Consider the following 23,262-nt stretch of genomic DNA (forward strand, 5'->3'; position numbering starts at 1 on the left):
AAGCTTGAAGTGATGGAAATGAAGTACATGAAATGGGCAACAGAATGCATACTGCGAGGAAGACAAAGAAATAAGGACATCAGAGCAGAAACCAAACTAGTCCCAGTTGCAGAAAAGGTCAACGAGAACATATCATGGTTTGGTCAAATGTACAGGAAAGCAGAAAACATTTAAAGATTTGGTAATGACAGGAAAAAGGCAAGAAGAACGAGCACATCTAACCAAGAAATGGCTGGATAAGTGCAAGACCTGTGGTAATCAGAGACAACTGTCAAAGAATTTAGGAGAATGGATCTGAACTGACAGAGGTGGCAACTGAAGATGTGAGACACTGTCCCCATGCAGAAAGTGGGGGGAAGAGGGTTGATAATGAGGATTATGAAAAGTTCACCAACTCAGTTAATAAATTAAATTAAAATTTGTGCAATCAGCCACAAACACAGTAAAGGCGTTCTACGCAAACACTTCTATATGCAGCCAAATATCCAAATAAGACAATCTGAAGATAAAATACTTGCACAGAAAAAAAAAACTTTCTTAAAAACAAAATATATTAATAGCACCAGTGCATACCTCAGATAACAATATTGTACACAATCACATACTTGCTTTCTTCTTGTAATCCTGGCATAATTCCTGACTTGTTGCAGGAGAATGCTATGATTACCTGGTTGCAGGAGAATGCTATGATTACCTGAAAAGAAATGCATTCATAACATTACTGGAATCAAGATTTGTATAACATTTGCTTTATCTGCATGCAGACATCAAAAATTAAATGTATTAAACTACCTTGTATGTTTGTGTGAGGTCTCATCCACTACCCTAGAAACTAACAGGTCTACAATTCGCATAAGACGCATGTTAAAATACAGAACCCTCATCCTGACTGCTATATATGACCTGAAGAAAGGGTAGAGGAAAAGGGCATAACCCTAATTCACAAAAGTAGGTCACTCTTGCAGCATTTCTGAAATGCAAGTCAATCAGTACCTACCTAGGTAGGGCAGGGTTGCCTATAAAATCCTTGCAATTTATTTTTCCTAAGTGATCACTTCGCCTGTCTGACAACCATCAAATTCACCTCCAAATCAATCAATCAGACAAGAGTCATTAGCCTACAGCCAAACTAAAAACTCTCACGGGATGGTGGGGTGGGACAGAATTATGCAGCTATGATGGTGCTTTGTGCTCTGGCTAACATCTTGGCAACGATAGCACCCTAAAGTGTGAATATTACCACCTTGACAGGATGACAAGTGATCACTGTTACCACAGATGCTCACCAATGCCTTCCCCACACGGATGCATGCTTTTGCAGTCCACTATGAAGTCTACCACGTGTCTGTGGCTTGCAGAGCCTAACCACCACTTCCTGAAATCCCAACCCTTCCTCCAAGTGGACCTGTACCATATACAGATGCCTCCGCCCCCCACAAAGAGATAAGCAAGTAATTTCAAATGTGCAAGCCATTAATGGAACTCAAAGTATGACTGAGCTGTAATCATGGCTTTATCCCTCTATACCACCAGTGCTGTTCCGCGGTGGTGCAGCGGTAGCACTGTTGCCTCAGAGCAAGAGGTTCTCCCGTTTGATTCTTGGCTGGAGTGTGGGGAGTGCCTTCTGTGTGGAGTCTGCATGTCCTCCCCGTGGTTGGGTGGGCGTTTGAAAGACATGCGTAAATGGGCGTGCCTCGTTGAAGGTTGAATGTCAAGCTGGCACCTCGGCATTCCTGAAAATCTACTGCCAATCATTAGCAGACCAGAGTTCCGCCGTGGCGACCCCTAACCGGGAAAAGCCAAAAGACAACAACCACCAGTGCTGTTTGCAATCCATTTTGATTGTGCTTGTTGAAATGTATTAACTTTATAACTTGGAGTTAGTTTATCTTACTGCAGCATATTTCACAAATGTTACCAGCTGTTAACTGCTTCTGGACTATTTTCTCTATGCCCTGAACAATTCTGCCTTGGATTTACTGTAGTATATGTCATGTTACTCCCCATTTTTATCAACAACTGTTTTTGTCCTGATTTATGGTTAAAAGGGGTCACAAAATCAGCATACTTATCCAGTAAACAAAGGTGTAACTGTAAGAAAGCAATCACAACAACTTGGAATCTAAAATGTAACTTCCAGTGGCCACCAAACTCTGAAAAAAATCCTGTAACAAAGCAAATGGAATACAAGGTCCTTGTTTCCTCATAAGGGAGCCAAACACAATGGCTAAAGTAAAGTGATTTCCAGTGTATGTGAACCTAACAAGTTTACAACTAAATGTTAAGGATTTAACTGAAAGTAAAAGTACAAAAACTTACTGCACATGGTGTTAACATGATACTGTGTAACACGATTATACATAATAAAATGTTAAAGGACAACGGATAGAAAGACGTTCACCAATATCTTTTTTAAAAAATTCATATATGGGGTCCCAATATTATGTGAACAGGCAGAAAATGACATTTCAACCACAGCAATAATAAATGTAGTTTTAGATATAACATTTAAGGTTGCGACATTTATGAGATACCAAAAAAGAGGAAAGGCAGACAAAAGAATAAAGGTGATTCTGACTCCACTAAAATACTGATAGTACTAAAACAACTAAGTTTATCTAGCCTAATTCAGAAAGAAAGTTCCTGAAAGAGATCAACTTCTTCTTCTTTCAGCTTTTCCTGGTTAGGGGTCACCACAGCGGATCACCTGTCCGCTCATGATTGGCAGTGGAGTTTTACAGTGTCGAGTTGCCAGCCCGGCGCCCAACCTTCCACAGAAGGCACACGCATGCACACACTCACACCTAAGGCCAATTTAGAGAGTGTCTAATCCACCTACAGCAATTCCTCAGGAGAATGGAACTAATGTACACAGATTCTTCACACAATATGCTATGCCAAACAAAAATAGATTTATTGTGGCCCATGACATTGAGCAAAGTGATGGCAGATTTAAAACACATTAAATAAGATTAAAAGTACAAATAACTATCTTATATTGTCCAATTACAACATTTCTTGGGAAAGAAGTAAAATGTGGGGTGAAGTAGACAGCTTCTGACCACCTCATAAATAACAGATACAGTAAGAATGTGTTTTTTACAATTCTGTAATACAGGATACTAAAAGGGTCTACTTCATTTGTAAGAAGTTTCAGTCTTCGAAACTCACTTGGTCAAACCCAGTTGTTTGAAGTACCAAAACAGAGTACGGAGATCACAATACAGTGCAGAATGGGAATATTCCCTTTTCCCTGCTTAGTGTGATCTTGAAGTTGGTATATTTGCCCCCCTGCAAAACACATTTTCTGTGTTTTTTTTTAGGTTTCAACGACAGTGCACTTTCGTTAAAATGCACTTTCGCTGAAGTGGGCATCTACTTTGTTAGTCCGATGTGATGTATTTTCGATCAAACAAAGTAGATCGGTCTAAAAATGGTCTCTGGATCAGTTTACTTACCACCTTAAAGTAAATAAAACAAACTTGAGACCCATATCGCAGACGTTCCTGAAAAAATGCAGAATCAACTGAATGCCAAAACATTGGGGAGGTGCATAACACCCTGCGAAATGGAAAAAATTCTTCTACCTGGCAAGTATGCAAGGTAAAAGACTTCCTGACAGATCTAATCGCCTCTGACACCTCAACCAGAAGTCTGGAAGGATCACAGGATCTAAAGTAAGAGTCAAGCTTCAAGTTGTTACCCCAGCTATGGGAAACCAGACAGCCTGAAACTACACCCTTCTTGACTACAGACAATAAGGATAAGTTATGGACTTCGCCACATTTTATGAAAGGCCAAAGAATTAGAAGGACTCATGGGAGGTGTTACAAGAATCTTTCTTTGCCCTGAAATGGAGAATAAATCAATGACGGACTATCTCCATCTGGCCCTGCTTCATCAAGCACAAGGAAAGGTTTCATAATGGTGAATAGTGTGATCTCCAGTTGCTTCATTTCCATAAGACTTGCAAAAGATCAGAGTTAGGCATAACTCCTGAAATCCTCAGCTCCAGAAGAAGACTGCAGCTCAAGGAGTCTATAATTATGATCACTTATTGCTGGAGGTGAATTGCTGAAAATGTGATACTTCTATCCTGCCAGACTCACATCACCTCTCTGCATGAGGAAGGATGACCGTGTGTCTTCTTCCTAATTTGGGTAACAAATGACAGATCAAATCAAATCAGAAAAAGTTCCAGTATCAGTTCTCTCTCCACAGCATTCAGTATCAAGAGACCTACATGTGATTCAAACGGCTGTAGATGGACCCTCCAGTTGGGCATGTCAGACCAATTCCCTTGAAATATGGTGGAGCACAGAAAATCTGCCAACCATACTAGCACATTACATGCAGTTACGATTCCAGCAATGAGTGACACAAGTCTGATAATAAAATACCCAGTAGTATGTGGTAATTCTGTAGCAAATGACACCTCACAGTCACTTGCAACACACATTCTCAGGCATGTCAAACACACAGTGAAGAGTGCTGCGAATATTAAGCTCAAAAGATGCAGAAGGGCCTCAGGCCTGGTCCTTTACTACATTTTGGCTACCAAAACCATCACTTCATTGGCACTTTCCTTGGACAGGAACAGACAGTGAAATGTACAGCTCCCTACAGATGAAGGCAATCTAGGAACTACATCTACCAAAAACAAGGCCTTCTTGATGAACTACCCAAGCTTCTCCTTGAGGGAGAAGAGTCTCAGCCATATGTAAACATTTGGACTGGCTGTCTTCACAAGCACCAGCATAAAATTACAACAGGACGACAGTCTGCTGTAGTGGCTAAGGAGCCCTGAAGAGTTCCTCAGGTCACATGACAGTCCACTATACAGGCCAAAGACTTTGAACTGCTCTTCCTTGCTCCTGGATTCAAGCAAAGCTGAAAGTTTTTGCATTGTCTGAACTACTGGGGAGACTGATTTTTAAAGAATTATGCAAACAGATGTGGGGACTCAATTCTAATGTGGCAGAGGAGAACATTTTTGCTTACCTTCTCTGAAGCCTTAAACTTGAAAGGTGATATAATGTGCTCTACAGAGTTTACACTACAGTAAAGGATTATGATCTAACTTCATCCAGCTCAGGACTTATTAGGTTCACCCACCTTCTTGGGATCTGAAGAATACACATGCTTACATGTTGCTTACATGGTTCACTTGATGATGGGCTCCGCTGGGAGGATGACTCAAGCCTTCACCTCTTCCTTCCCCAGATGCGATTTTGGCGTTTCTAGAGGGGAGGAACTGAAATCAAAGGCCAATCAATGGCAGACTTCAGGAGTATCAGGATTTCCAGTAATAAAGGACGATCTTGTAGGAAGCCTTAGGAAAGGGATGCCTAGACATCTGTCTCTGAGATAACCAACTTTGGGTCCTCTGGCTCCTCATAGGAACTGCATGGAAAGGAACAGCCTGGCCCTTAAAGCTTCAAAGTAGGTGTGCTTGGTCATACAGATGGTCCTCTGGCTCCTCATAGGAACTGCATGGAAAGGAACAGCCTGGCCCTCAAAGCTTCAAAGTAGGTGTGCTTGGTCATACAGATGCACATTAGGCCAAGCATGTGAGGCGTTGGGACAGGACATCAGAAGACAGTGCATGGGTGCTTGAGAACATACCTACCAACAGGGGTGCACAGACATGAAAGGCTCAGACTGTGACCAATGTCAGGTTATGTTTGCCAGGGATGGCTTCTTACAATTTTGACCTTGAGGAACAAGACCTGGTGCTTTGTCCTCAAACCAGGTCAGGGACTGCCTCCAAGAGAGTCCTTGGTCCTAGTGTCAAATGACTTAAGGAACAACTAATTCTCAGGATCCAGATGATTAGCCACAGAACTTCTACTTGGGACATACCCCAAAGGTGGCTGTAGAAGGAGCAGTTATCTCAAATCTCTAGTCATCCACTGAAGTAGAGGATGAGCAGAATGGCAAGCTTCTGCCAGTCAACTTCATGGATGGGACATTTGAGGACCACAAAATAATCTTGAGAATGTACTTAAGGTGTGACCATTTAGCATCCTCCATTTCTTTAGCCTTTTGATGGTACTTCAGGAAATGCCTGTGGCTGCATGAGAGAACCTTCTATTGATTCTGCTGAAGGGCACTTTCAAATGTTACCATCCTCGAGGTAGCTACATAGGCCAGAAGCTTTACTAATGCAGATGCAAGGCAGAATTATATGCATTTAAAGTACTGCTTCATGTTGTACTCCTCTTCCAGGTATATAGTCAGTTGAAGTAAGGACCATGGCCTTTGATAATTCAGACACAAACACCCGTAATACTTTCATGCTTACTTATTTAAATTTTACTTATTTACTAACTTGGTAAGCCACTTGGTACCTTTCACAACTGTCTGGTTAAGTAACTTGTTCACGATCACACAGCAGGCATATGGAAACTGAAGGAATCAAACTAAGGTCTACAAGAATCAGCTTAACAGTTCATAGTCTTAATTCTCGCTAATCCTCCGTGCTGTCACACTCTTAAGTATGGAACAAGGGGGCTGTCAATGATAGCCACCAGAATTAGGCTCTACACTGTGCAAATTGTAAATGGGAGGCTCAGAGACTAAGCATGCTCTCCCAGCAGGACTCATGATGTCACACCATGTGCTGGAATACAGAGCACATTACTTCAAATGTGGGAACCTCTATGTACAAAATGATGAAAATGGTGTGAAAAGAAAGAAATTCTTACTATAGACCAAAGGAGGAGGGTCTGCAAGGGTAGACTAGGTCACAACAATATACAATATCCTGAGATGCCTTGCTGGTATTCGACAATGGCTGATTTCTAATGCTTTACTTCATCTAATCTAGGCAGTCATGTTACTTGGAAATGTCATTATGTATGTAGGCAGCAGAAAATAAGGTCCCTGGAACTTGTAGAGCCATTGTGAAACTATGAAATGATGCTAGGTCCATTAGCAAACAGGAATAAAGCCCTAAGACACAGGTGACCAGAGCGTAGTTACTGGCTTGGTCACACGCAGACGTTAGCATGCAGGAGAAAAGTAATTGCACCAAACTCAGAGAAATGGATGTGCATCAACAAAGGCCAGCCACACTCACAAACCCTTGGATACCATCAATCATGCACAGGGTAAAATCTCACCCTGGGGAATTCACAGATCAACTGAGTGGCCTGACAAAACAGACTAGAAGTTCAGTGAGGGGAGTGGGCCGAAGAAAAATAAATAAAATAACTAACACATGACAGGGAGTAATTTAGAAGAGGACACAACCACTGTCCCTCCTCCAATCACCTGAAGTCATTAGTATCACATGGCAGCTGCCTAATTCTGCTTTGCCAATACCTTGTTAATGAGACACATCCTGGACGTTCAGTCCTATTATGCTCTGTATCCCATTGTCAAAAAAATAGGTACCTCCTTTGTACAGCCGCAGAAGGTAGCATTATAGGTTCATAGGTTGGTACTAGGCTATCTGCTCAAAGGCATTTATAAGCCTAGCCAGAATGTGTTGGCTTTCGCCAACCCCATTAGTTCCCTGTTTCTCTGTCCAGCAGAGCCAATGAAGTGATTCCCGAGGTAAACTTTCTGTTTCCCATCCACTCGTCAAGGTTTCTTTTGAAGTGTGTTAGCGAGGAGCTCTGCCTAATGTAGACTGGGATCTTGTTTCAAAGCATGGGAAGTCTCTGGGGCAGGAATCTATCCCTCCAGCGCACCCTATTTATTATTGTGGTGAGGTTTAGATCCCTAGAGCATGTGGCTTGAGGGGATAAGGTTTTCTTTAGGTGGAGCATGTCCATCAATTCTGGGTTGGACATGGCCTTGTACGTCAGGCAGAGATCACCTCCGAGTAGGCAGTACGCAACCGAGTACAACTGGAGTTTCTTCAGTCGAGCTGCATAGGGCATCTGTTTGAGGCCAGTGATCTTCTTAGTGAGGTTCCCAAGTGATCACTTCATCTGTGTCTGATAACCATCAAACTCACCTCCAATCAATCAATCAGACAAGAGTCATTAGCCTACAGCCAAAGTAAAAACTCTCACGGGTCTGTGGTCTTTTCAGCTGTTGCAGGTGTCTTGTAAGGTACATCCCAAATGGGGTGTTGTACTCTATGATGGGTCTGATAAGTGATGAGTAGAGGGGCAAAATGACCTCTTTTGATCTGGATGCGAACCCTTTTGTGATTAAGTGGGCCACATAGAAGGATTTTCTACCCCTTTAGCAATGTGATTATCAAAGGTGAGAATTATCTACTTGGGTCCCCAGATCCCTTATTACGTCTTCCGTATTTGGGGGACTATCACCTATGTGGGAGTTTGTAGGTACTTTGTTTTTTCCAAAGGGGATGACTATGCACTTTTTGGCATTTAGCTTGAGACCATGATTTTGACACCAGGTATCTCAGTGAGACCCTTTTGGAGGATTTCTGCGTCAGCCGGAGAGTCAATTATAGCCCCTAGTTTGCAGTTGTCTGCGAACTTGGTCAGCCATAGTCTTCCTGTGCTTGCCTGTACCTCTGAGAAGTATATGCCGAACAGGAGGGGGTCCTAGGACTGAGCCCTGGGGAACTCCACTTGTAACCGGTTTAGAATCAGACCTAGCTCCCGCAACTCTCACTATGTGGGGTCTGTGAGCCAGCTGGCAACCCATCTTGTGACGTAGGGGTTTATGTTCACGCTGGTAAGCTTGTCTATACCACCAGAATGGGGAAATGGTTCCGAAGGCCTTAGCGAGGTCGAGGTAGGCTGTACCACCTTTCCCTCATCTATAGCCTTGGTAACTGTTTCAAAGAAGTCCACCAGATTTAGGAGGCATGACCTGCCCTTAAAGCCAAACTGGGTAGGGTCCAGTGTTTGGAGGCTCCCAATGTCTCTGTTAATGAGTTCCATGATGATGCGCTCCATAGTCTTGCAGACCAAGCAAGTCAGGATTATAGGGGGATAGTTCCCGGGGTCTGTTGCAGCACCACCTTTGTGGAGCGGAATAACTGTTGCTGTACGTCACTCTATGTGTATGTAGCCTGTGGAGAAGCTGAATTTGAACAGTGTGTTTAGGTGAGGGGTTAGTTCATCTTTGAGCTCGTGTAGGACACAGCCTGGGACACCATCCGGTCCCATTGATGCTGTGTTTTTGGCTTTGGAGAGGGCTGTTTTAACCTCAGTGTCTGTGATTTCAGGGACTCTATATTCTTTTGGTATGGTTATGGGCCCTTTTGGGGGTGACAGGGGGGTGAAGTTTGCGCTGAACCTGTCTACCAGGAAGTTGAGGGGGATGAAGTTTGCGCTGAACCTGTCTGCCAGGAAATTGGCGATATTGGTCGGTTCAGTGTATTTTGTGCCATTCTGCACTAACTCCGAGCAGATCTGAACATTGCCACTTAGATTCTTGACATAGTTAAAGAATGCCTTGTGGTTATCTTTGGTAGTCCTTGGCAATTTTTCTTTCAAAGCTCGTCTTGGATGATTTTATGAGGGATTGTAGTTTCTTGCGGATACTGATCAGGGATGTTTTCCCTTCTTGGGATTTTTTCTGTACTAGTTTCCTCCTTCTACTGTATAGCTTGTTTATGGCAGGAGTCCACCAGAATGGTTTCCTTTTCTTGGAGGAGTGAGTCTTGGTTTTGCTTGGGATATCCATGCATTCTTGTAGCTGCCCGTAGAATGCATTAGTAAAGAATTTTGCAGCTTGGACAGTGGTATCCTTCAGCATGGGGGCTTTGAAACTTTCCACCTCGGTCTTAAGTAATGTGAAGTTTCTTTTTGAAAAGTTTTCCACGGTGGTTTTCTTGTCCGGGGGTGGGGGAGGAATATGCATATTCAAAGTGATTTGTTTAGGGCCAGACCTAACAAGCAAGTGGTTGACCTCTGGTGCAGAACACCGGTCGCACATGCTGGTGATGACCAGGACCAGTATGTTGTCACCTCTGGTGGGAGTGTTGACCAGTTGAACCAGGGCTTTTGAGTTTATAAATTCTAGGAAAAGTTGGGTAAGGGAGTTAGTACTTGAGTAGTTCTCCCAGTTACTGTTTGGGTAATTGAAATCACCCAATATTAGGGTGTTTGGTAGGACCTTTATGTTTCTCAGTGTTTCCAGAAACATGGAATGGGGGTCCTGGGACATGGTGGGTGATCTGTAGCAAGCTACAATTTGAATCGCAGTTTTGCCCATTGTTAGTTGCACGTGGATGATCTCTGAAGCATCCTGCTGTGCCACTAACCTGGAGGTGTGGGTATCCTTGATGAATATGGATACGCCCCCACCTTTTGTATTTCGGTTTGGGTTCTGTGGCCGAAATGTATGGCATGAGTTGTAGCCTGGTAGTGCTGGGGTGCTTTCTGGAGCCTTAAACCAGGTTTCTGTTACTGCACATATACGGATTTTCTCCATACTGAGGAGTGCCTCGAGTGCGTGCATTTTGAGGTTTAGACTTCTGGCATTGAGTAGCATTACCCTCAGTTCTGTGTTACTTGTGCTATTTACGGCAGTGGGTTTGTCTTTTGAGCCTTGCCTAATAAAGGCACTATGGGGGTGGCAAGAGCCTTGGCCAGTATTCTAAAGCCTAAGGGTGACAGGTGCAAGCAGTCTCTAGTGAAGCAGCGTGGCTTATCGAGCATGTCATCCCAGGCGGACAGACACTGGTTCCCCTTTGAATGACTCAGACACTTAGCCAATTGTTGAAATCAAGAATTTTTTTCTTTATACTGTGGCATAATTCTTGGTAAGGGCAGGATGCTACTCAGGGTCATACCGGCCTGGGCTACATGATCAGAGAGCTCTTCCATGTCTCTCTTCATGTAGTCCAGGGAGGTACGGCTCAGGTCATTCACACCAACATGGACAATGACGGAGCCATAGTTGTAGTTGTTCTGGAGTGACCTGAGTGCTTGCGTTATGTGGCGGATCCTGGCACCTGACAGGCAGCTAACAGTAACCTTCTCCTTATTCAGCCTAGTGAGTGGGATGTCAGTGTGCCCGACTAGAGAGTCACCTATTACTAGTATGTTGGGTATGTTATTTTGCCTTAAGGGCTGTGATTGCATGGCACACTGGTTTTGTGAAGTATGTGTTTCTTGGTTTGTGTTGGGGGGGGGGTGGAGGTTTTTTGGATGTTTGCTTTGGAGGTCTCTGTTGGTTTTGCAAATTTTTATTTAGAGCCTCCGAGTATGGTTTCATGTATTTGTGTGTGTTTTTTTCCCGGTGCTGATTTAATGGGTCTATGTAAGACTGGTGGTGTGATGCAAGTATTTCCCTTCTCCTTTTGAATGTCTGATCCAGTCTTGGGTTAACAGTGCTTAGCCTCTAGTTTGGCAATATAACTGCATCTCTCGCATGTATTAGTGTTTGGTGGTAGGAGGAGGGGATTTGTCTGTGTACATGAGGCAGTTGTAACATTGCCTCAAAATGCCCAGATTCACTAGTTGGACTGGAGAGTACACCTGAAACTGCCCTTTGGACATGCCTGGATAGGTACAGTGATCTGTTTTACTGGATGGCTGATAGGGTCGAATAGAGAGCCTTGTCCTTCTGTAGAGTACAGAAGGGTCTAGTGCTAGGGTTTATAAGTGCTTGCGATAAGTTTTGAGCAAGTGCCGGGCTGAGAAATGAATGGCTTGAGTGCTTAAGTGGAGACTTTGTGGAGCCGGAAATAATTTTACCCTAGCTAACCGGCGCGCAAAACCGGGCAAATACGGTATTTATAGCAGGGAAATGAAAGTGATAGAAATTAGTCCAAAATGGCCAATAAACTACTAATTTCTGGGCTGAAACTACTCCTCCAGGGACAGACGAGCCTCTCTCACAGGTGAGCAGAGAAACTTCCTTCTATCCAAGTAAGGTATAGGCAAACGCAGAGATTTGTAACACAGCCCTGAATTCAGCACTAACCTGAAAACTGGACTATACTAGCTTAGAAAGGTGGGAAGCAAGTATATATATATATTTTTTTTTTTTTTTTTTTTTTCAGAAAATAAAGCAGATACACTCAAAAAAACAGTTTAAAAGCACAGAAGGTATTAAGGAAAAACTGAGTAAAATGAACAGAATAATCACAAACGAAATGATTATGTTGCAGGTTAAAATATGCCCAGAAATAATTCAGAATATAAACATTTTCATTATAGCTGCTTTTTTTGGGGGAGAATGCAACCCCCTCCTCTATACCACCAGCTACTAAATAAACCAGTTCCAATGACATAACTTTTTGGCATCCAAGTAATACTTGGTATTCCCATTACACCAAGGCAGAGCAACCTGGAGTTACCATATCTAGTATGTGGGAGGAGACACATGGCCAGCTGCAGTACTTCTGCTAAGGCAGTGTTCTTATACGTTAGTTTATTTTCCATATAGTCAGTTTTTAACATTTTAATATGTACAGACATCCTCAATGACAAAGTGCCAGTAATGCCACAGCTAGCACACTTACATTTGATGTCAGGAATATTCTATATCCCATGAGATGGTTGGATTTATGCTCCAATATTAAGTTTGTTGCAGGACAGAGGAGGTGCTGTATTCCTGAAGATATAACCCTTTTCATGAAGTATTAAACGGAAATACAATCGGTCCAAGCTGATGGTAGCTTAGGTGAAAGTAAAACATCCCATGACACTTAAACCCAAAAAGAGTAAGAAGTTAAATATAATGGAGAACAATGGCCCTGACCCACATACAGATAAAGAACAGCACTTATGTGGTTACATGAAAACAGCTGCCTGCTGTACAGTAACCATCGACATTTATTTTTCTCCTCATGCAATTTGGTCATTTTTATGTGGACAAACAAGATAAGCATACAGATAAAAAGACAGAACAAACAGCAGTGGCACACAGATCGACAAACAGCTAGACAAGTATGTGAACAGATTATTCATTCCATTTATGCACAAACCCAGGATGAATGTAATTAATGGGGAATTATTGCCCTCCCACCCTCATATAATCTAGTTTTAATTTCTACAAGTCTTTTGGGCTTCCAATACCATGATGGGAATTGACTCCATTCCTAAGTCAAAGTATGACTGAAGTTTATAAAATTAGTATTGTTTCAAACTTGGGTGTTATCCAAAAGTGCTCTTAGAAGCATCGGCAACATATTCAGAACTGACTCATGCAATTCATACAGAGTTACACGTATCAGAAGCATATCTACATATGACTGCAAATTGAGACCCATTTCTCCTACTACTACTGGAACTGCCTGGGTATCCTTCTTAACCCTATTTCTGCCTGCAAATCCTGGTATTTTAGGACTTTGTCTCTCTCTGTACATACTGCACTGTAATCACTGGGTATAGCAATTTCAATGACCAATGCTACTTTTGTCTTTTTTTCATGGACTACTGTATTTGGTTTTCTCACATCTATTATTTTTTTTTTTAAACTGTTGGTGATGGGTGATCCCAAGTGATATAAACTTTGTTATTATGTATAATGCTTTATGGCTCATGTTTCCAATGCTTCTCTGCTATTTCAGTATGGTAATGTTTGTACAATCCTCAATGCACACATTATTATACTTTTTGGTATACAGGCCCTCTACCATTAGGTTATCACACCCAGCAACAAGCTGTGTGACCGTTTCCAGTTCTGTTTTACAGAATCTGCATGTCTGTTTCTTCCACATATTTAAAGGACTTTGTAAGCCCATGTGTACATAGTCCATTACCCTGGGCCACCAAAATTAAACCTTTACCCTTTTGATTTAAATTCACCTCTCCTCAACCATTCCTGTGTCAGACACCAGTTTGACATGAGGTTGTTCCAGGAGTTTTCTGTACTTGCAACTATATTTATGCCTTTTCCACATTTCTTGCCTTCTCAATTGATCCTTCTCCTTATATTTGTTTTTTTGGGGCACATTCAACTGCTGCCTGATTTTTGTCTAGTGGTAGATTTCTATTCCCACTTGATACCTATATGATTCTGCTAAACTATGTAGGGATGTCATATTACACTTGCTCTCCTCATGTTTTGAAACTTTTACTATGTTTGGATCTGGTGAGATCAGTAGATATGTATGCAGTCCTATGACCACAGATCTTTACGTCATCAGTTTTGAGGAGGTTCATACTTCCCTCAGAATGAGGAATACATAATCTTGGTATACACTGATTTTTATATATCATATAAGAGTGAAGCATTTTCTTGTTTTCCTGTCCAACTGATCCAATACCTTTGGGGGGCAGTCAATAACTACAAAACTGTAAGTTAGAATACATGAGCAAACTTGGTTTACAACTTGGACTTCATTCTTAGACGTCAGAGCTCTTTTCAGTATTAATTTTAGCATTCTAAAATATTCCTTCCAGAGTTTTCTTCACATTTGTTCACGTTTTATCGTCAGTCCTTCATCACTTACCAAATATTTACACACTCCCTCCTGCTCAAATTCCTTTCTACCACATTCTTGTCCCAGACTGATACTTTCTTGGTACTGCAGCTTTCCCCGATTTAAAATGTTGCTTCTGCACATTTATCAAGACCAAATGACATTCTTAATATCATCGGAGAAAGATTGGACCACTTCGCAGTTGCACTTTCAGCTCCTAATCTGATGAACTATACAGTTTTAAATCATCCACAAAAAGATGACAAGTCTTTGCACTTTGCTATTTTCTGGGAGCCAAATTGAAACCAAGACCTAATCTATCAAGTAGACAGCTTAATAGGTTAAAGGCAAAACAAAAGAGCAGCAGTGACAGAGTCATTCTGGTTTGCCACTGTTTCATGATCACTGTAATGTAATTGATCATTGTAGGGTGTATTTTGTACATCTGCAAGCATTCCCTTATCTATTAATGTGGGATGCTATTAAATGATTTTTGTAATCTGTCTATGCCATACATACATTCCCCATTTTTACAGTTCTTCATGACTTTAAATTGACAAAAAGAAAATGATTCATTAGACCATCTCTCTAATCTCAACCTTTCCCAAAAAACTCTTTCATGGTTCTCTAGCTTTCAAACAGGTCCCAAGCCATGAAATTGGGCAAAGCAACCTCCTCTTTCCTTCCTACCCCCAATGGAGTATCCCAAGGTTCCATACTTGGCCCACTGCTATTCAACATCTTTATTAATGACTTCCACAATGCCATTCCTAACACCAAAATTGTGCAATACGCCGACAATTCCACTTTGATCTGCTGTGCCACTAACCTAACAGAGCTCCAATTTCTGATGCAAAATTCCTTCTCAACTATCGAAAATTGGATGCTCCAAAATCACCTCTCACTAAATGCCAACAAAACTAAGATCCTTCTATTCTCCCCCTCAAAATCCTCCCCTCTTGATAAAAACTCTCTTCAAATTACCAGCCTTAACAACTCCACTATCGAGATCGTACGCTCTACCAAACTTCTTGGTGTCACAATTGACGATCAACTAAAATTTAACACTCATATCCAGCTAAACATCAAGAACACACACAATAAAACTTGGCCTCCTTCACAGACACAACCACTTCCTCTCTCCTTCCACCAGACTAACTCTTGCCTCTACCTATCTCCTTCCCTCTGTAATGTATGGCACTCCTCTGCTCACCAATTCATCTTCCACACTGACCTCCAAACTGGAAGTATGTTACAACAAAATCTCCAGATTTGCCACCAATGCCATATCCTCCTCTCATCACTGCACTCCCCAATATACTTGACTTTCTCTCAATAACCACAGCCCACAAATTATTGTTCCAACCCACTAACTGTCCTGCACTATCCAATATACTACAACATATACCCCCCTCAGACCCCTTAGATCTTCTCACCAAAACCTGATCACCGTTCAAAAACCCAAACGCCCAGCTGGTCAGCTTCTCTTATCCTTTACCCTAGCAAAAAAATGGAATGCTCTGCCCTCCTCTCTAATGACCTGTAACAACCATAACTTCAAAACTCAACTTCATTCCTACTTCTACCTAAACAGGAAATGCAACTGCACTCTTCAGCCCATACCTCTCAAGCTCTCCTCCCCCTTCACTCCAGGCTAACCTTTTTACCTTCCTAACCTCACTCTCAATTGCAGATTCATATATGTAACTAAATAGTAAAATCTAGCTATTATACTACATGCTTGTTTTTTCTCCTGAACAAAATTGGAATTGTTTTGTCTTATTCTTGTTGAAGAAACCTGTTTGTATTACAAATTATCTTTGAAATTTTCATGTTAATAAACTTTGTTCTGTGGAGCTTTTCTCCCTGGACCTCCACTGAAAATGGGCCCTCAAGCCCAGTGGACCTCCCCGGTAATCAAACTGGAATAAATAAATAATTTGATTCTTTAGTCCATATAATTTTCTTTTGTTACCCTTCTATTCCATTGGCATTATTGAGTTTTCATCTATATGACTACAAATTCTGACAGCATCAAGCATCAAATCCAGTTTGTAATTTATATATGGTGATGGACAGGTTGACAGACGAGAGTCCCCGTGGACTATGATGTTTGCAGATGACATTGTGATCTGTAGTGAGAGTAGAGAACAGGTGGAGGAGACCCTGGACAGGTGGAGATATGCTCTAGAGAGAAGAGGAATGAAGGTCAGCAGGACGAAGACAGAATATATGTGTGTGAATGAGTGGGAGGACAGAGGAATGGTGAGGATGCAGGGAGTAGAGGTGGTGAAGGAGTTTAAGTACTTGGGATCAACAGTTCAGAGTAATGGTGAGTGTGGAAGAGAGGTGAAGAAGAGAGTACAGGCAGGATGGAGAAGAGTGTCAGGAGTGATTTCTGACAGACGAGTACCAGTAAGAGAGAGTGAAAGGGAAGGTCTACAAGAGGGTAGTGAGACCAGCTATGTTATACGAGTTGGAGACAGTGGCATTGACAAAGAGGCAGGAGTCAGAGCTTGACGTGGCAGAGTTGAAGCTGTTAAGATTTGCAAGGTGTGACAAGGATGGACAGGATTAGGAATACGTATATTAGAGGGTCGGCCCAGGTTGAAAGGTTTGGAGACAAAGCCAGAGAGGCAAGATTCCGTTGGTTTGGACGTGCTGAGGAGGGATGCAGAGTATATTGGGAAAAAGATGCTAAGGATGAAGCTGCCAGGTAACAGGAAAAGAGGAAGGCCTAAGATAAGGTTTATGGATATGGTGAGAGAGGACATGCAGGCGGTTGGTGTAACAGAGCAAGATGCAGAGGACAGGAAGAAATGGAAACAGTTGATCTGCTGTGGTGACCCCCAACGGGAGCAGCAGCCGAAAGAAGAAGAAGAATTTATACATTGTTGGAAGGCAAGCTATTGTTACATAAAAGGGAACTGTTGTACCCCCCCCCCCCATATACTTCATAATAAGACAGCTGATGGGTTTTCAGATAACTTAAAAACAGAATTAAATGGGGAAAGAAAAAACAGGGATGGGGCATAAAAGTGGTGCAATTAAAAATGCTTCCGTCAGTCTCGGTTTATGGTCTCTCTACCCCATAATTTAAAAAAATGTTTTAACATTTTCCACTGTGTGTACTGTTTAATTTAAGATATTAGCACAATGTTTGCTGGTTTTAGTCTTGAAATGTGATGAGACCTGGCAGTCAGTCTGCCACATCTCAAATTAAAGTTTCGCTTGAATAATTATTCATAATTTAATATTTGATGCTAAATTCACTTGCAAATTAACTACTCAAAAATTCACAGTTAAGAGGCCTTAATTGTGCTACACCTCTGGTGTATTTTAACTTAGTTACTGTACTCCTATCACACCAGCCAGGTATAGATAATTGTCAGCTGGCTAATTATGCTTCCATCATAACATTCTGACAGCTGCACATACTAGTACAATTAAACAATCATTCATAATCTATACAAATTTTACTTCACACTAATGCAGACACAGAGAAAACAGCTGCAAGTATTACATAACAGCATTTGCGTACATTCATACTTCACAATCTTCAGTTTATTTCTTATGCATTTTCTTTGACTAAACCACATTACCAAATAAAAGCACTTTTAGACAATACTCCCGAGTTACCCTTAAAAAGGACACTTGTGACTGTGGGCATACCCAGTTAACAAATGCATTAAAATATAAATACATACTTCTAGTATTTATTTCACAAAGTAACACGAGGGGCAATTTTTTTTTTATATACTCAAGTAAACAAAACAAAATTCATAAAAATAATAACATTTCAGCACCTTAAAAACTACAATAAATACATGCATGCTAGAACTGTAGTTTTAACACAATATTCATTCCCTTACCCAATAATTATAAACCCACAGGTCTCACCACTCTTTTGTAAGCCTATAGAAACATATGCAAGATTATAAAACAGGTCAACAAATGGAAAATAAATAGAAAAATTGTTATTAAAAAAATGTGCACATTGATTTGACAGCCCAACCAGTGTGCCCATTCTAAATAGAGTATATACCAAAAGAAAAAAGCCCAGCCGCTGAAGTACCATTGAGTGGCCAGACTTTTCTATTGGAATATGCTATGGAGGGCAGAGTAAAATACAAGAAAAATCAGGTACATTCTGCAAAAGTAAAGACACAGAAATGTATCCAATTTTCCTTGTATTTCTGTGCAGTCCCTCCTTAAATCTTAGCAGACTCTTATACCTCTCAACTGTCCAGATCTGCAGAATGTCCAGATTTTTACTTCAAAATTTTGGTTTGTTCCACATAAAAAAAGAAAATTAGTTTTCGAGCAAGCCACTGGAGATTGAAGTCATTAAATAATGACAGACATTTGGGATTTAGCCTTCACATACTTCAGAAAATGCAAGCTAACAGAAAACCTCTCCTTCACACAACTTTCTAAGTTTGTAAGAGCAATAAAATCCATGACTATTTTTGGAGCTTTGAGCCCCCCCGTTATGTTGCACTTTCTCCAACTTTCTACCATTAAAACAGTGTTAGCAGGAACAAGACACAGGAAAGGGACCAAAAAAACAGCAATGGAAATTCTCTTTTTTCAGGTGCTTTTCTTGAACAGCACTGATGTAACGCTTAAGCGTAGGAACACAACTCCCATACGAATGCACAGCACATAAGAAAACATGGAAGAACAGGAAACAATGCAGAGAAACACTATGGCATGTTGTATAAAGACATTATTTAAGAAAAAAATGTTTTACCTTTGTTACATAATGTCACAGTATAATAGCAATAACCTATGACTGGGTGTGGATAATGCTGGATTTACTCAAGGTAGGCTTTGTTTGGGGTCTATATCAGCATATCGAATGCTGAAAACGCTGAAGTAATTTAATCGAACTGAAAGCGGTGTTCCATGCAAAAAAAAAATACTTTAAACATTGACAGAAGTGGGGGGCTTTGCTCCCCACACCCCCTACTTAAATATACCAACTCTCAGACCACATCACAGTGGAGGAAACCGCAAACTCCGATGACAGCCCACCGATTTCTTTCCCTGGGAAAGAAATCGATGTTCCGTCAGTTCGCTCTTCTGAGATTTCGAACATTTCAGTTCGATTAAATTAAATTTGGCGTTTTCAACATTTGAAATGCTGATAGGAACCCTTTGTTTGATCACTCAGGCTTCACTCTCATGATCAAACCACACTAACCATGGGTAAATCCAGCATTATCCACACCCATTGGTGGTTTATTGCTTAAATATGCAAGGATAGCGATAACTACACCATCTGATTCAGTTAAATTCGGATTTATCAAGGGCAGATCCTGCCTACTTAACCTTGTCAACTTCTTCAAAACAGTTACAAAAGCAATGGATGAGGGCAAGACAGTGCACACTGCATGTCTAGACCTCGCAGGCATTCAGCATCATCCCACACTCAGGTATCATAGCTAAACTCTCCCAGATAAATGTCAGTCCCTTTATAACTTGTTGGATAGCAAATTGATTCACAAACAGAAACCAGGAAATTTGGGTGGGCAGCTACACCTTTCTAAAAGACCTGTCACTACTGATATGCCAATGGGGTCAGTCCTTGGGCCACTCATCTTTGTCATTTACTTCTCAGAGATCAAAGCTAATCTTAGGAGTTTCTGACTGACGAAGTCTGCAGATAAATACAAGCCTGGTGCCATTATAGACTTCACAGAGGATACAAAAATCTTCCAGGAGGTCCTTCCCCAAAGAAACAGCTGGTGTCAAAACCACGGCCGAAAACAAAATGGCAATAAGTGTATAACTGCATATTTCAGCAAGCATGATTCCCCTTGTAACTATCACACTGACAACACAGCCTTGAAAATTGATCCAGTAGTTAAAGATCTGTGAATCTATGTTGATAATGAACTGGCCTTCGATCACCATGCATTCTCTCTTGTAAGGAAGTCCTATTCAACTGCAAACTTTGTATCTAAAGGTAGTACATCCAGATCCAGAGATGTAACAACTCTACTTGGCACTCACTAGGCTGATCACGGAATATAATGCCCCTTTTCAGTATGTACCTGTACAAATATCTGTCAACTGGAATAACACTTGCTCACAAAAAAGAACAAGAAATATGTACATATCAAGGATTTAAATTGACAAAACTATGCAGACCATCTCAAAGCTTTGCTCCTCTTCTCAGCATCATACCAACTACTGATGGGCAACTTCTGCCTTGAAAACAGAGTGCCATCAGACCTTGTTCTATCATACCTATTACACATCTGCAAGTCCAATGATATTATAAACACCTGCTCAAGGGATCTCATCTCTTTTGCAAAATGACTAGAACAGGTTGGAAGGATAGATCTGTACACAGAGAACATTACCTCCATTCTACATTAAGTAAAGTACTTCTCTTGTACCATTCAAATGGAATTTGGATGAATGGATGGGTAACCACAAATTCACCCCCAGGTTTTAGCACCTATCTGTGCGTTTGTTGTACGCAAAGTGCTTCTCTTGTACCATTCAAATGGAATTTGGATGAATGGATGGGTAACCACAAATTCACCCCCAGGTTTTAGCACCTATCACTCTCTCATTCGCCCTGTGCGTTAGTTGTACGCAAAATATAAGGACTAAAAACTACCACAGGAATAAAAAGGTAGGCTTCTGAAGACTATAAAAGAGTCTAGTAAGTACCTACAACAATACCATGCACATAAAAATCAGAAGATTATTGCATTTTTTCCCTTTATTAGACAATACTCCAAGGAGAAAATATACTGAGTTTTGGGCAAGTTTCTGAAGACATCTAAAATAACAGCATTCATCAACAACTAAACTTTTTATGTGAACCTTTATATTTCACAATGCCTAGATATGACAGATCATATGCTTTCATTTATATTATGCAGTGACAAATATGAACATTACAACTTGTCAAAATTTGAAGTTCTGAGTTGTTTACCATTTTACTTAACTGAGGTAGGATGCCTAGCATGCGTTTGTGAAAATTTTTACTATCCACACTGCTCTGAATGCATTTAACTTCTGTAATTTGTACTCTTCCCATCTTGCCTTGCTAACCATCAAGCCACCATCAGGATGATATGCCACTCTCTAGTCAAGCTTCTGTCAATAAAGTAGTTGCACATGATGGCCAAGAACCACAGCAACTAGCAAATAAACGCAAAGCTGCAACCATTCTATGGCTGCGGCCACTTCCTCCAGGTGCTACCATCTGTTTATACCAGAGCCAAATAGTCCTGTTCCATATGTGCAAACACCCACCTTACAGTTTTGTGCCAAGTGGGTTTGCATGACCAATGGTAGTACGCTATGATGTGTACCTCTGGCTGCTGCACAAATGAGAATAGTCACATCATGAATAATTGTGGGGCATACTACACACATAAGAAGCTACATGAGATGTCAAGTGTAATGAATCAAGTTTTACTCCTTGTCTTTTGCCTCTACTTAACTTTTCAAATGTTCTACGATTTTGCCTAAATTTATATACCAACTCGTTTTACAATCTGCTTCCCTTCTTTTAAGGCATGTAACTTTAATAATACTATATGCTTCTGACCTGTGTGCTTTGTTTCAAAATCTTTGATTTGCTAAGGGGCAGTTACAAGACAAGGGCATCAAAAGGGAGAGTGGACAGCTATGCGCCTAAGAATAGCAAAAGTTTAAAATTTGGGGATAAATAGAGAGAACTCAAGCTGGGCTACAGATATGACACTACAAAGTACCACATTTACAACTTAGCCGACAAAAAACAACAGTAAGTAACATTTGATAAAATTGAGGCGCAGCCTCCCCTCTCTAAAAACCGTAATTCACTAGCTGATTTAAAATTTACATTGTTATTGTTTGTTACTATTGGCAATCATCTATACTGAAAAAGAAAAAAAGTTACAAAGGTTTCGAGATTGAACTTGTTCTGCCATACTCCCCAAGCTACCATTGAACGGCCGGGTACCCAAAACGACAGTGAAGCAAAGGTTACGGCACATTTGCGATCGCTGAAAAACAGACATAACGGTCCATTCTTTTGGCTGTAATACAGCTTTCGCCAATCTCCCGAGTGCCATTTAACATCCCAGTACAGGCAAATAAATGCGTTATAGACAGTGTTATAGAAAGCTATATTATGCAAATCCTCTTGTTGGATTCACATGGGAGCAGCCATTTTACTCAGTCTACAATAATCTATCGCAGATCAACACAGGCAGCATGTATCGCACTACAACAGTCAATAGAGAATACTATATGTATACGCTTGTGCTGTATTTACAGAAGGGCGATACACCCCTCTCCCAGAGGTTCCTGATTTTAGCTCAAAATGTTGATTTGTCCTTCTAGAACTTCCAATTTGGGAAGAAAACGTGATTGTGTTACATTTAATGACCCAATTAACGTTATTGAAAAATGTGCGTTAATTCATATTCCCTTATTCTGACAGTTTCTTGAGGTAAGAGTACTAATAGTAGTTTAAACGCGCCGCTGATTATTTCTGGATTTATTCCCCTGATTCTGGGTGTAAGAAGTTGAAGGATAACTGGAAAAATGTTTTTTGCAATCTAGCATAGCGAGAAGCGTCATTGGTTACTTGTAGCAACCAAGCATAATGCATAGGTTCTGTTCAGAAAGACGAGTAACTCCTGACAGAAATATAAACGAAATCGGGGATTAATCCAGAAATAATAAGGGATAATCAAGAACACTTTAGAAATATTAGTACTATTACCTTGAAACAGAGACAGAATAAAAATGGGTTTATTAGAACATTACGCCACCAGATGCGCAGTAGCAAGGAGTAGGACTGCCCAAAGTCCGCCCACTACTCTACGTTTCACTGTAATTGCTATGAATAAACATGAGCTAGTCAACATCGCCAAATAGAATACGGACAGCAGTGTAGTTGAATCTGGATTTGAATATATTTTACAAAACTAGAG

At 41.0% G+C, this 23,262-nt stretch overlaps 1 long non-coding RNA gene across 1 annotated transcript; it reads right to left on the reverse strand.

Moving 5' to 3' along the window:
• Positions 1–604: 604 nt before the first annotated feature.
• On the reverse strand, positions 605–22,841 carry LOC122812549. Its single transcript, XR_006366521.1, has 2 exons — positions 22,221–22,841; positions 605–694 (listed from the first exon to the last, which is right to left on the reverse strand). It is a non-coding gene; the product is annotated as an uncharacterized LOC122812549 (long non-coding RNA).
• Positions 22,842–23,262: the final 421 nt, after the last annotated feature.

The sequence above is a fragment of the Protopterus annectens genome, chromosome 1.part1, assembly GCF_019279795.1.
Source record: "Protopterus annectens isolate FY-2018-M chromosome 1.part1, PAN1.0, whole genome shotgun sequence".
Lineage (NCBI taxonomy): Eukaryota > Metazoa > Chordata > Ceratodontiformes > Protopteridae > Protopterus > Protopterus annectens.